Below are 14,545 nucleotides of genomic sequence, written 5' to 3' on the forward strand. Positions count from 1 at the left end.
AACCCAGATGATATATAACATACAGACTTATTTTACCCCTTTTTCGCAGGGGGGGGGGCATTTTCATTTTTCGTTTAAAAAAGGTAAAATTAACATTACCATCTTTTTTGTTTAACCTGTTTTTTGTCCAGGTTGCCAAGCTTAGTGTTACTTTGTCTTAACGTTATACCATCATCCTTTTTCTCTGGTGCTTTCTCCCTTTTTTGTCATTTTTTTTTAAAGGTTGGAGGGGCTACCTAAATAACATTTTTCCCATAACCAAGGACTTTTTATGCTGATCCCATAACAAATAATTGCTTGTTATGACCAGTTTAATAAACATTACTATTAAGACAAATTTGATCGTATCTGATTGGTACGCGTCTGTAAAGCCCAATTACACACCCCTACACCCATACCGTCACGTATCATTTTCCTATTGTATAAATCTGTAGACATTTTTCTCTTTTTGTTTGCGTTCGTTCGTAGGCTGGATCTCAAAGAAGAGAAACGCAACAACATTAAATCAAATTGTTTCGTTGTTACGCAGCCGGTTTTTTGATAAAAAATTAATCATAATGATTAATGATAGAGATCTATGAAGCGTGGATGAAAACCGTGTTTTTGTAAAATTCATTCTGAAGTAGAAGATTTCGGTGGAAGCTTGACTCTATGTTTCTTTAATCATAATAGCGAAACTTTGCTAAGCATACCTTTGGCAGTTGATCAGCAATCACGTTAATAACCTATTATGATGCGTGTATACATAAAAGAAAAACATATAGATTTTCCTGAGGTTTTCAAGGCATAACAGCACTTACATTGTACGGTAGATTCCGTCCATATGGATGGTAACGAACTTTAAGGGGAAATTAGTGAGCTGGGGAACACACAAAAATAAAGAGAAAACTGGGAACTGGGGAGAAAACCGAAAAAATTCGGACAAAGAATATGGAAGATGCAAAGCCATAAACATATCTATTGATATGGAGCTACTCCTATTGATGAGTCGATCACGTCGGGTGATGTCATTTTGGCACAACTTTTCGATTCTTTTGTAAGAAATCGAATTCCTTCTTTTTTCATTTCTTTTTCATTTTTTAAAAGCGGACAATTTCGTTTAAGGGGAAATTAGCGTCAAGTGAGTTGGGGAACAGACAAAAAGAAAGAGAAAACGGGGAACTGGGGGAAAAACCGAGAAAATTCGGACAAAGAATATGGAAGTTGCAAAGCCATAAACATATCTATTGATATGGAGCTACTCCTATTGATGAGTCGGTCACGGTGGTTGATGTTATTTTGGTACAACTTTTCGATTCTTTTGTAAGAAATCGAATTCCTTCTTTTAGTTTCATTTCTTTTTCATTTTTTGAAAGCAGACAGTTTCGTTTAAGGGGAAATTAGCGTCAAGTGAGTTGGGGAACAGACAAAAAGAAAGAAAAAACGGGGAACTGGGGGAAAAACCGAGAAAATTCGGACAAAGAATATAGAAGTTGCAAAGCCATAAACATATCTATTGATATGGAGCTACTCCTATTGATGAGTCGGTCACGGTGGGTGATGTTATTTTGGTACAAATTTTCGATTCTTTTGTAAGAAATCGAATTCCTTCTTTTTTCATTTCTTTTTTCATTTTTTGAAAGCGGACAATTTCGTTTAAGGGGAAATTAGGGTCAAGTGAGTTGGGGAACAGACAAAAAGAAAGAGAAAACGGGGAACTGGGGGAAAAACCGAGAAAATTCGGACAAAGAATATAGAAGTTGCAAAGCCATAAACATATCTATTGATATGGAGCTACTCCTATTGATGAGTCGGTCACGGTGGGTGATGTTATTTTGGTACAAATTTTCGATTCTTTTGTAAGAAATCGAATTCCTTCTTTTTTCATTTCTTTTTTAATTTTTTGAAAGCGGACAATTTCGTTTAAGGGGAAATTAGGGTCAAGTGAGTTGGGGAACAGACAAAAAGAAAGAGAAAACGGGGAACTGGGGGAAAAACCGAGAAAATTCGGACAAAGAATATGGAAGCTGCAAGGCCATACAAATATCTATTGATATGGAGCTACTCCTATTGATGAGTCGGTCACGTCGGGTGATGTCATTTTGGCACAACTTTTCGATTCTTTTGTAAGAAATCGAATTCCTCCTTTTTTCATTTTGTTTTGTTTTTTGAAAGCGAACAATTTCGTTCTTAATTCTAGTACGCAATAGATGTTTAAATGGAAAATGGATATATATATATATATATATATATATATACATACATATATGTATGTTCTATGACATTACTAATCAAATACTATATAGTAGGAATATCTGTGTTAACATTACCGTTTTAACTCTTTCCTTGCTATCAAATTTCCTTTTCTGTGATTTTTTTTTCTTCCACAACTTAAAATAGGGAATATTAGTATACGCCTCCCAAATGTACAGGGGTACACCATTTGTTTTCTTCTCCTATGCGACACTATCTTTTCCTTGGTTTTGTTGTCAGCCTTGAAGGCCTCATGAAATATGAAGCTGCCTAGGTCGGTATTTATATTAAAAAATGAAATTCTGACATTGTTTAATACAAAAGTTGTAAATCTGAAATCTCCCGCCCAAATGCTCCATCGTTCTGCCATCCACACATATATCTGTTGTTATGATACTCTCACATTGATCTGAAGACTGATGCTGTGCCATTATACCTTAGTACCTGGTTTTCAAATCGACGAGACCTCGTTTTTAATGAAATAACTGTTCTTTTATTGGAAATGCAAGATCATGACATGTATTTATGTTTTCCATAATTCGCAACTAATCAATGTCACGATATACTGTCAATATACTTGCAATTCAATTTCCCTCGATGATATTCTTATTTCTTACTGAATAAAAAACAACCCATTAATATATTTTGATTTATACATTTGTTCAAGTCAGCTCCCAATATCTACCTATCCCAAAATATAAAATGAATATTTAGTGACCTTATATCATACACTGTATTCTCTTTTTAATTCAAGTCAGCCCATGATAATTATGTTGCCGCCCTTGTACCCAGGTACACAGCGTCCCCTTTAAATCCATGATTATGTTCAAATCACGAGCTTCAGTAACAATATGTATTAACTTTTTTTTTCCACTAGATGTATATGCATGTACACAATGCTTCTTCAATCTAGTGTCATTCCTTTCTTTTCCGATCTGAAGGTAAACACCAATGTTTTCAAGCTATTAAATTATACTAAAAACGCATTTTATATTGAATCTCATTATTTTACGCCATATCATTCTAAGGTAATGCAAAGTTTTGGGAAATTTAGAAAATTGGATGGATAGTAATTCTTTAAAGTTTTGATAAATTTGGATGCCCCTGTGGATGTATTATAATCACCGGAAAATTAGCCCCTAAAACTTTTCTGCTTTCGAGCAAATTGAATAATCAGAATTTACCGGTGCTTCCGGTAAATTTCAAATATTTCAAATAGCGCCTAAGGCCATTCCATGGTAGCTGCGAGCCTGCGACCATGAAAATCTCAGAATATGCAGTTCTGATAACGGGAATAGCAAATTGGTCGATTGTAGTCAAGAAACACTGTTTTAAAGCTAAAGTAATGTCAGTCTTTAGAGGGAGATTTACAACATAAAGAGTTTATTATTTACAATTTCATCACTTTAGACTCGATTTTAACCGCGACAACAATCATTGAATATTGGAAAATCGCATATGCTTCCAATATGTTGATTTAAACCAAATTCATGACCCCATACCAAAACTATGTATTTCCTTTAATATACCAAGTGACACGGATAGGAAAAAGAAGGCGGTTAAATGTATTTAGTTTAAAAATCGCTTTCTTTTCCCGGCATCTAGGTAAATCCTTTCAAAAATTTACTATTGTTTTATATTCACTGCATAGTTTCATGATTTAGTTTTTGCTGAAAAAATAATTAAAGTAAAGATGATGATGATGATAATGCTGAAACAAATATTGATTAAAAAAATAATACCAATAATAATAATAATGATAAAAATAAATCATTATCTTCTATTTCCTTCCTCTTTTAATAATATATCTGTTTATTAAATCATATTTCATTAACTCCAGCATTGGAAATGCCCCTTTCTATATAAATACGTATACAAATATACAAGACAATCAATGAAAATAAAAGAATAAAACTTTGGTAACCTCAATAATCATCGACTTGCTTTATTCATGATTCATTGTACTATTCATATATATGAAAAGTGCCCAATCTGTCACAATAAAATGGGGGGTATTATCAAAATAGTCTTGACATAACACAAATGATTTACTATAATATTGTGTAAGACATTGCCCATCATAGATATCAGCTACCTTTGAGACTTGAAAAGAGTTAAAGAAATAAATGCATTCATGACTCCTCCCAGCATACAAATGAAGTGTATCTATAATGATTACTATCACGTGATCATACTCGAGTAGGGTAACGGTGCAAAGTATCAGAAATCATATACACTGATAGTCAATGGAAAATAAGACATAAAACAGAAGTATCATTTTAGCCCAAGGTATAATATTGTACGATATGAGTACACGAATTCGTGAGAATACTTTTACTGTTATCTCATTAGCAACGTTTGGTAAACATATTGACATGGATATTATTATATATATATGCAAATCGAAAGAGGTTTACTACGTAATACAAAAATGAAATCCTACCCTTCACCCAAATGACATATTGTAACATTAATAATCAGCAGCAGATTATAATTTTTACATGGATACAGTGTAACAGATAACTTCATTATAATTTGTTACATTTGAAGCAGTAACTACACGAACATCAGAGTAGTGCGTCCATTTGTATTACAATTAGGTAATGGAATCAAAACGTTAAGAGATTACATGTAGTTAAACAATGCATTTATACATCATTGGAGATCTTGTATAATACAAGAAGAGGATTAATAACAATAATAATAGCTAGTTCTTATATAGCGCTTTTCAGGACCGAATGCCCTCTCTAAGCGCTTACAGCCATTATATTATTACCCCGGTCATCGGATTCAGGCTTACCCGCACACAATGTATGCACATTATCCACTCCCTGGGAAGCATTCCAGCCAGGCATCATTTTTACAAGCACATGCTTGCTAATCTAAGCACATTAGATTTCACATCCTACCGGGTACCCATTTAACACCTGGGTGGAGAGTGGCAAATGTAGATCAATGTCTTGCCAAAGGACATTAGTGCCGCGGTGGAACTTGAACCACAGACCTTGCGATCCACAGTCCGGTGACATATGCACTCGTCCACGAAACCTCTAGTTATGTATTAATTGAATTGACTTGATATAGTGGTATATATCCCACGAGCTGAGTAGCATGTTCCTAGAAGAGATTGTGATATACTCATGTGTTCCACCAATTTAAATGTAATTCAATATCATTATTATTAATTGTAGGAACCCTATTGTCGCACTTTTTACCATTACAAACATACGTTTTTGTATTAACTTGCACATTAAACACGCATATACAAAAACCTATTTTGTCTGTACCCAGGTATTTTGCAAGGTCTGCGCGTATGCATCCATTGTCTGAGCCTGTTCGTATTTCAACGTTTAGAGTATGCACATAATGTAATATAAAGCCCTTAACTTCAAACCATAAACAACTTGAGTGGCTAATTTCATATAGTAACACATCTCTCAAAGAAATCCTCAAGCAGTATTTCATTTAGTAATATACATTCCCATGTATTGGGAATACGAAACGCAAATTCACAAATGAGCATAAACTATATTGACTAATAAACTAAAAAACACATCATCTGATTAAATAGAATAATAATTTGTCTTACATGAACTTCCATGCTATCATAAAATGTATCTCTTTAGTAGTAATTGTAGTAGTAGTTGTAGTAGTAGTCGTTCTATACAGAGCGGATTTATTTTTCATTTCTTTTCACAATATATAAACAATGACAGAAATAATATACGTAATGTTATAACAGAAATGAGCATTGAAATATCTTTTACATTGCTTTTAGTCATGTAATGCAAAATGATTTGGTTACAGGGAATTAAACAAACGAACCTACTTGAAAGCACTGCTTGTTAGGTTTAGGTTCGCACAATCATATTCAAGCTTTATACATTTATTACGTAATCTTGAAAATGTTACGGAATAAAAAAAAACATGACGGACAATAAAAACAAAAAATTAACGAGACAAAAAACAAATTAGAAACAGTAGCAGAATGACAAGATGAGGGTACTACATAAAGAAAATAAGAATGAGAGAGTGACAGAATAAGGGGGAAACAGAAAGAGAAGAAGACAGAGATAGGGGTAGAGGGAGAGAGAGAGACAGACAGACAGACAGAGACAGAGAAGGAGACAGAGGGGGAGAGAGAAAGAAATGGTGGCCATAGAGGAATCATTTTAATTAGTATTATATGGATACAAGTCATATATACAAGTCACAGTTTCGATGTGAAAAAATGGCCAGTTTGGCCAAATACAGGAAAAAAACAGGGAACTACTTAGTTTGATACGTTTGCATAAAAAAGGTGCTTGAGGGCATTTTTTAAACCACTTAATGAGGCTTTTCTTTTATGCGCCGGGAAGGGCATTCTAATATTTTGGGCTTGTGAAAGTAAAAATTCTGCTGGAAAATACCATTCTTGTTTTTGGTAGGTGATAACATTTTGCTATTCTCTTGGGATAACTATGGACTTCATTATTTTTGTTAAGCAGTAAACGAGATGGAAAAACAAATTCACCTTGTTCAAAAGACCTTTTTTTTCTAGAGTTTATTCATTATCAACATGCGGCTTCCATGAAAGTTTATCATTTTCTATTATTTCCATGAACTTCGTAGAAGAGACTTTTTGTATGACAGTATCAAGTACAATATTTCCTGGTAAGTTATCAATAATATTACTAACGAGCATTATAATTGTTTATTTGTAAATTCAATGACAATTGATTTGCCTTGATCCAGTCAGCAACTTCTCGTAATTGAGAGTTAATCGTTCTCAGTAAAATATCTGGGTCTTGGTGAGAAAAGAAAATGTTAGAGTCGTCAGCAAACAAAAGGACAGGGTTGTTGAAGTCAATAAGGGATAAGATTTAGATTTTTCCAGAATCATACAGGTTTACAGGCACATTTTTCTCAAGGGGGCTAACACCTTTTGCCTGAATATCAATAATGTTTGAGGTCATAAACTTTGCAATCGAGCCGATTTTCTTTTCTTTTTTTTTTTCTTTTTTTAATAATGTGGTAAGACTTTTATTTAAACATCTGTAAAACCAAGATGATATATACCATACAAACTTGCAAACTCGTGCATCAATCTCGCTGCCAAAATATAAGCGTGATGGTTGCCTCAATGTTGATAATGTTGAAAAGCATATTTCAAAATGTTAGGGCGGGGAGGGGAAGCTGCAACCAGGGCCGGATCCAGCCAAAGAAGCAAAGGGGGTGGGCAACCCTTGAGAAAATATTTAGCGGCGAGTCAGCCAGCGGGCGAATAAGCGGGGAGGGGGGGGGGGGCGTAATCAAACAAAACAAAACAAAGTAAAACAAAAGTTTGTTTTATTTTTGTTTGGCTCAACGGGGGGGGGGGGGGGGGGGGGGATGAGCACGACCCTTTTCCCTCAAAACCCATCCCCCCCTCACTTTAGCAAAATAAAAGAAGAAAACAATCTTTTAAAACTTTGTTGGGGGCAGGGGGGGGCATCTTCATTTTTTGTTTTAAAACGGTAAAATTAACTTTACAATCTTTTTTTTTATTGAAAACCTGTTTTTTGTCCAGGGAGGGCGGGACGGTCACCCCCCCCCTCCCCCCCCCCCCCCACCCATGTGAATCCGTGCCTGGCTGCAACCACCACACCCCACCCCCGCCGTTTTGTTAAGCTTTTGGTATGTATAAGCTTTTCATTTTTATGGGTTTTACTCAGTGATGAATAAACAGCTACAAAATCATACTGACTCCAACTGATTAAGGCTGATTGTTTATAAGTGCAACCTTATTATTTCTACCGAAAAACTTTCATAGTAACATGGGGATGTCCAGCTGAGTGTTACTTTGCCTTAACGTTATACCATCATCCTTTTTCTCTGGTGCTTTCTCCCTTCTTTTTCATTTTTTTTAATGGTTGGAGGGGCTTCCTAAATACCATTTTCCAGGATGAATATTTTTCCATAACTAAGGACTTTTTATGCTGAACTCATAACAAATAATTCCTGTTATGACCAGTTTCATAAACATTACTATTAAGACAAATTTGATCGTATCTGATTGGTACGCGTCTGTAAAGCCCAATGACTCACGCCTACACCCATACCGCCACGTATCATTTTCCTATTGTATGAATCTCTAGACATTTTTTCTCTTTTTGTTTGCGGTCGTTCGTAGGCCGGATCTCAAAGAAGAGAAACGAAACAACATTAAAAATCATATTGTTTCGTTGTTACGCACAGTGGCGGATCCAGGGGGGGGGGGGGCCCGGGGGGCCCGGGCCCCCCCCCCCTTGAGAAAAAAATCATGTAAAATCACGTGATTTTTACGATTTTTGGGGGTTGGGCCCCCCCCCCCTGGCGCTCAAGGGGGGGGTGCAAATTGAAATTTTTTTGAGGATCAAAAAAAAAAAAAAAGTGCTCACTACCCCCCCCCCCCCCCCCCCCCCCCCCCCCCCCCCCCCCCCCACTGAGCGATTTTTTGGCCGGCGCGTTTTTCAAATTTTCGGGAGCAAAAAAAAAAAAAAAAAAAAATTGTGCTCTGTACCCCCCCCCCCCCCCCCCCCCCCCCCCACTGAGCGACTTTTCGGCCGGCGCGATTTTCAAATTTTCGGGAGGAAAAAAAAAAAGTTGGGCCCCCTCCCCTAAGAAATCCTGGATCCGCGCCTGGTTACGCAGCTGGGTTTGTGATAAAAACTTAATTAAGATGATTCATGATAGAGATTTATGAAGCGTGGATGAAAAACATGTTTTTGTAAAATTCATTCTGAAAAGAAAAGTTTTGGTGGAACCTTGTCTGACATTATTTTTCGATCAAAGTTGACCGTTGTTTCAACTTTTCGACAATTTTTTGTTGCGCTAATGTATTGATTTCAGAGATGACAATGTAGAAGTAAAAGGTCTGGTATTGTTGTAAATTTGAAGAACTATGTATGATCAATTTAACCCTCATAAAGATCTTTTCCGAAAAAGATTAAATAAACTGGAACAACTAACCTTAGACTTAAATTTTAAATAAAAGAATATTGCAATACCGTACTTTAAAAAAGAATTCTCACCAATATACCACCTACCCGAAATAAATACCCAAAATAAACCTACAATAGGTAAATATAAATCCTCAAGTATTGCGAATATGACCATCATATACATTTATTAATGTCCTATTGACTTTATGTTTCCTTAATCATAATAGCGAAACTTTGCTAAGCATACCTTTGGCAGTTGGTCAGCAATCACGTTAATAAGCCCAAAGACTTGCCTGAGTTTTTCAAGGCGTAACAGCATTTACATTGTACGGTAGATTCCGTCCATATGGATGGCAACGAACTTTAAGGGGAAATTAGCGTCAAGTGCGCTGGGGAACAGACAAAAAGAAAGAGAAAATGGGGAACTGGGGAGAAAACCGAGATAGATGCAAAGCCATAAACATATCTATTGATATGGAGCTACTCCTATTGATGAGTAGGTCACGGTGGGTGATGTTATTTTGGTACAACTTTTCGATTCTTTTGTAAGAAATCGAATTCCTTCTTTTAGTTTCATTTCTTTTTCATTTTTTGAAAGCAGACAATTTCGTTTAAGGGGAAATTAGCGTCAAGTGAGCTGGGGTGTTCAACAAGAAAGAGAAAACGGGGAACTGGGGGGGGGGGGGGGGGGGAATCGAGAAAATTCGGACAAAGAATATGGAAGTTGCAAGGCCATAAAAATATCTATTAATATGGAGCTAATCCTATTGATGAGTCGGTCACGTCGGGTGATGTCATGTTGGCACAACTTTTCGATTCTTTTGTAATAAATCGAATAACTCCTTTTTTCATTTTTTTTTTAAAGTGGACAATTTCGTTCTAAATTCGAGTACGCAATATATGTTTAAATGACAAAATGGATATATATATATATGTGTGTGTTTTCTATGACATTACGAATCAGATACTATATAGTAGGAATAACTGTGTTAACATTACCGTTTTTAACTGTTTCCTTGCTATCTATCAAATTTCCTTCTCTGCGATTTTTTTTCTCCACAACTTAAAATAGGGAATATTAGTATACGCCTCCCGAACATACATTGATTACCAAAACCTTTCATGTCTGTACCTTTCCTATCGCACTTTGTATAAATGTATCATGTATTTTTTTCATCTTTTGCACAAGCTGCGCCTTGAGCATTTGACTGTCAAGTGGATTTGGCGCCTTATAAATCATATGTATTATTTGTATTGGTACACCATTTTCTCCCTCCTATGCGACACTATCTTTTCCTTGGTTCTGCTGTCTGCCTTGAAGGCCTCATGAAATGTAAAGCTGCCTAGGTCGGTATTTATATTAAACAATAATATTCTGATATTGTGTAATTTCAAAATGTAAAATCTCGCACCCAAAGGCCCCATTGTTCTGCCATCCACACATATATCTGTTGTTGAAATACTCTCACATTGATCTAAAGACGGATGTTGTGCCATGATACCTTAGTACCTGGCTTTCAAATCGACGAGACCTCGTTTTTAATGAAATAACTGTTCTTTTATTGGAAATGCAGGATCATGACAATGTATTAATGTTTTTCATATATCGCAACTTATCATTGTCAGGGTATACTGTCAACATACTTGCAAGTCAATTTCCCTCGATGATATTCTTATTTCTTACTGAATGAAAAAAAACCCATTATTATATTTTGATTCATACATTTTTCCAAGTCAGCTCCCAAAATCTACCTATCCCAAAATTATAATGCATATTTAGTGACCTTATATCATACATTGTATTCTCTTTTAATTCAAGTCAGCCCATGATATGTTGCCGCCCTTGTACCCAGTTAATACACAGCGTCCTCTTTAAATCCATGATAATGTTCAAATGTCGGGCTTCAGTAACAATATGTATTAACTTTTTTTTCCACTAGATGTATATGCATGTACACAATGCTTCTTCAATCTTGTGTCATTCCTTTCTTTTCCGATCTGAAGGTAAACACCAATGTTTTCAAGCCATTAAATTATACTAAAAAACACATTTTATATTGAATCTCATTATTTTACGCCATATCATTCTAAGGTAATGCAAAGTTTTGGGAAATTTTGAAAATTGAATGGATAGTAATTCTTTAAAGTTTTAATATATTTGGATGCCCCTGTGGATGTATTATAATCACCAGAAAATTCAGCCCCTAAAATTCTTCTGCTTTCGAGCAAATGGAATAATCCAAATCTAACGGTGCTCCCGGTAAATTTCAAATATTTCAAATAGGTCCTAAGGTTATTCCATGGTAGCTGCGAACATGAAAATTTCAGAATATGCAGTTCTGATAATTTCCAAACGGGAATAGCAAATTGGTCAATGTTTCTTGATATTCACAAATGATCATAAAATGTATCAATATATATATTTGCTTTCTAAGGTAATGTAGTCAGTCAAATTGTGCGCTTTGTATCTGATTTCTGATCTTTGTATCTGATAAAAATGCGCTTTATAAATTAAATGTGTCATTAAACATCTTCGTAACACAGTCATGTTTACATATTTGATTCGTTACTTTTGCAAATAATTGTCCATAGTATTTGAGTGTTAATGTTTTATATTTACAATGTTTAGTAATGGTCGTTTTGTAACTCCTTAAGAATATATGTCGAATTGAATTGTATAGGTGAAGCAACGTTTAAAGCCTTATTGGCTTATATTGCCAAACTTCTGTGTTTCTCATGCAGTGCTACTCTAAATATATTGTGATTGTAACTGCCTTTTAAAAGTCTACTGCTATTGTTTATTTATTTCGCCGTTATCATACCATGTAATGTGATGGGCCATGCTGAAATGAATAATGCTACTGGACACTCTGCAAGACTTCATGGCCTATTCTGAACGGTGGGGTGTGAATAATCTTGAATATATATGTCTTTCCTGCTGGTAGCTTACATCAGAAAGAAAATCACTAATATATGGCGATTGTATTATTTGAATTAATTAGTGTATGAATGAATTAGTTTTTCCTATACTTGACGGTGTTTTGAGCTTCAAGTATATCTAACTTTTTCTAACAGTGTAGCCCTTCTGTTGAACGTCACAGTTTTGTATTGAAAGGCATTATTTCATAATATTTCACAATAATGTGCGCGATAGAACCACAGCTATCCGCACAACAATTTCAGCCCTTCGCCGGGAGATGGCGTATGACTGTCTCAAAGGTTATACATGCGTGGTGCACATCAGTGGCGGATCCAGGGGGGCCGCCCCCCCCCCCCCCCCCCCCCCCCCCCCCCCCTGGGGAAAAAAGGGGAAAAGAGAAGGGGGGAAAAAAAGAGGGAAAAAAAAGAAGGGAAAAAAAAGAAGGGAAAAAAAGGAGGGAAAAAAAAAGGAGGACAAAAAAGAGAGAGAGAGGGAGAAGGGAAAGAGGGGAGAAAGGAAAAGAAAGAAGAGGAAGAAGAAAAGAAAAGGGGGAAGAAGTGATCGGGGGGCGAAAGAGCATCGCCTCCCAGGCTGTCGCCTCCCCCCTCCCCCAATCAAAAAAATAAGAGAGAAGGAAGGAAATAGAAAGAAGGGGGTATCAGTTGCAATTTTTCCGTCAACAAGTTGTGGATCGGGGTGGGGGTGGAGCAAAATGCCCTTGCCTCCCCCCGCCCCGCTAAAAAAAAGAGAGAAAGAAGGAAAAGGAAAAAAGGAGAGCTAAAAGGGACCGAAAAAAAAACGTGAAAAGAAGGGGAAATAGATAATTTGCAGTTAATCCCGCCAACAACGTGTGGAGAAGGGTGGGGGCCGAAATGCCTTTGCCTCCCCCTCCCCCCCCCCCCCATCAAACCTATAAGAGAGAGAAGGAAGGGAAGGGAAAGGGAAAGAGGAGAGAAAGGGAAAGAAAAAAAGAGAAAGAAGAAAGGTAGGGGAGATCAGTTGCGATTTTTCCGCCAACAAAGTGTAGATCGGGGGGCGGGGCACTGGCGTATTGATTGGGGAGGGGGCTCGGGGGAAATAACATTTAATCGTGGTTTATTTCTAATTCCATAACGGTGGTTTACACAAAATGCTGAAATGACATGTTTTCCGAAATTTTTCCTCATTCTTTAGTAAATTATACTTTTTATGCGTTTGTAAATTAACAGCCAGGCAAGAAATATGCTTCTTGAGATGCCTACATGTCAAGGCCCGCAGCTCCCCCCCCCCCCCCGGTTTGTTTTTAGAAAAGCATTTTAAAGAGAAATAGAAAGAAAGAGAGCAAGAAAGAAAGAATAGTTTACTACCAGTGTCACAACAAAATAAGGTAACAAAAATTGCTCATCTGACCGTAATTAAACGCCTAAAACCCCTGAGCTTCCGGGGCTCTGCCCCCTGGACACCACTGGATGCTAATCTGAAGGTAATGTAATGCCTAAAACTCCTGAGCTTCTGGGGGCTCCGCCCGCTGGACCTCACACCAATCAGTGTCCTGCCAGTGTCACAAATAAGGTATAAAAATATGTTCATGTGACCGTAATCAAATGCCTGAAACCCCCAGATTTGCCTTCAACCAATGAGTTTCCCTTCAACCAATGAGTTTCCGGGGGCGAACAAGGTATCAAAAGATGTTCATCTGACCGCAGGCGTGTAGCCAGGGGGCAGTGGGGGCAGTGCTCACACTACCCCCCCCCCCCCCCCCCCCCCCCCCCTCCGTTGCCGCCGGCAGAATCCGCCCCTTATTGTGACTGTCCCCCACATGTTCAAGCTCGGATCGACGCCCTTGGTCAAATTACGTCATTGATGCGAGGAACTCATGGAACTAAAAATAGAAATGCGCGAGAGAGAGCGACAAAGCCTGAGAGTGAGTCAGCTCGAGGTGCTGTTGTTGATACATAGCTGCGACCCTTGAACAACTCGCTCTAATGAATATTCGTCCCAAAGTTTGTCAAGTCGTCCCAAGTTCGGCGGGGGACTCTGTTTAGTTTGCAAGCACAGACTCTAGATAATTTTATAATTATCACATGTTTATCATTGTTCATATTATCACATGTTTATTGTTCATGTTATCACATGTTTATTATTGTTCATGTTATCACATGTTTATCATTGTTATACTATTGTTATATTGATACTATGTTGTAAATATGTTTGTACTCTCATACCCCGAGAGGGGGTCGATAGAGTCAATAAAATTTTACAATCTTACAATCTTACTTCAATTCCTAAAGCCTTGAGGAGTGAGGACAGCCTAGATCTTCCAGTTTCTGGCTGTGTTTGTATATTTATGTTCATAATTGGGTTTTATAGACGTGTATCAATCAGATTATATACGTCAGGCGACCGAAAGACGTAACTCGATCGATCGACCAATTTCGAACTGTAGACCGCCTGAGTCAGCTGACCTAGTGAA

This window comes from Strongylocentrotus purpuratus, unplaced genomic scaffold (genome assembly GCF_000002235.5).
Source record: "Strongylocentrotus purpuratus isolate Spur 01 unplaced genomic scaffold, Spur_5.0 spur5_scaffold_21, whole genome shotgun sequence".
Classification (NCBI taxonomy): Eukaryota; Metazoa; Echinodermata; class Echinoidea; order Camarodonta; family Strongylocentrotidae; genus Strongylocentrotus; species Strongylocentrotus purpuratus.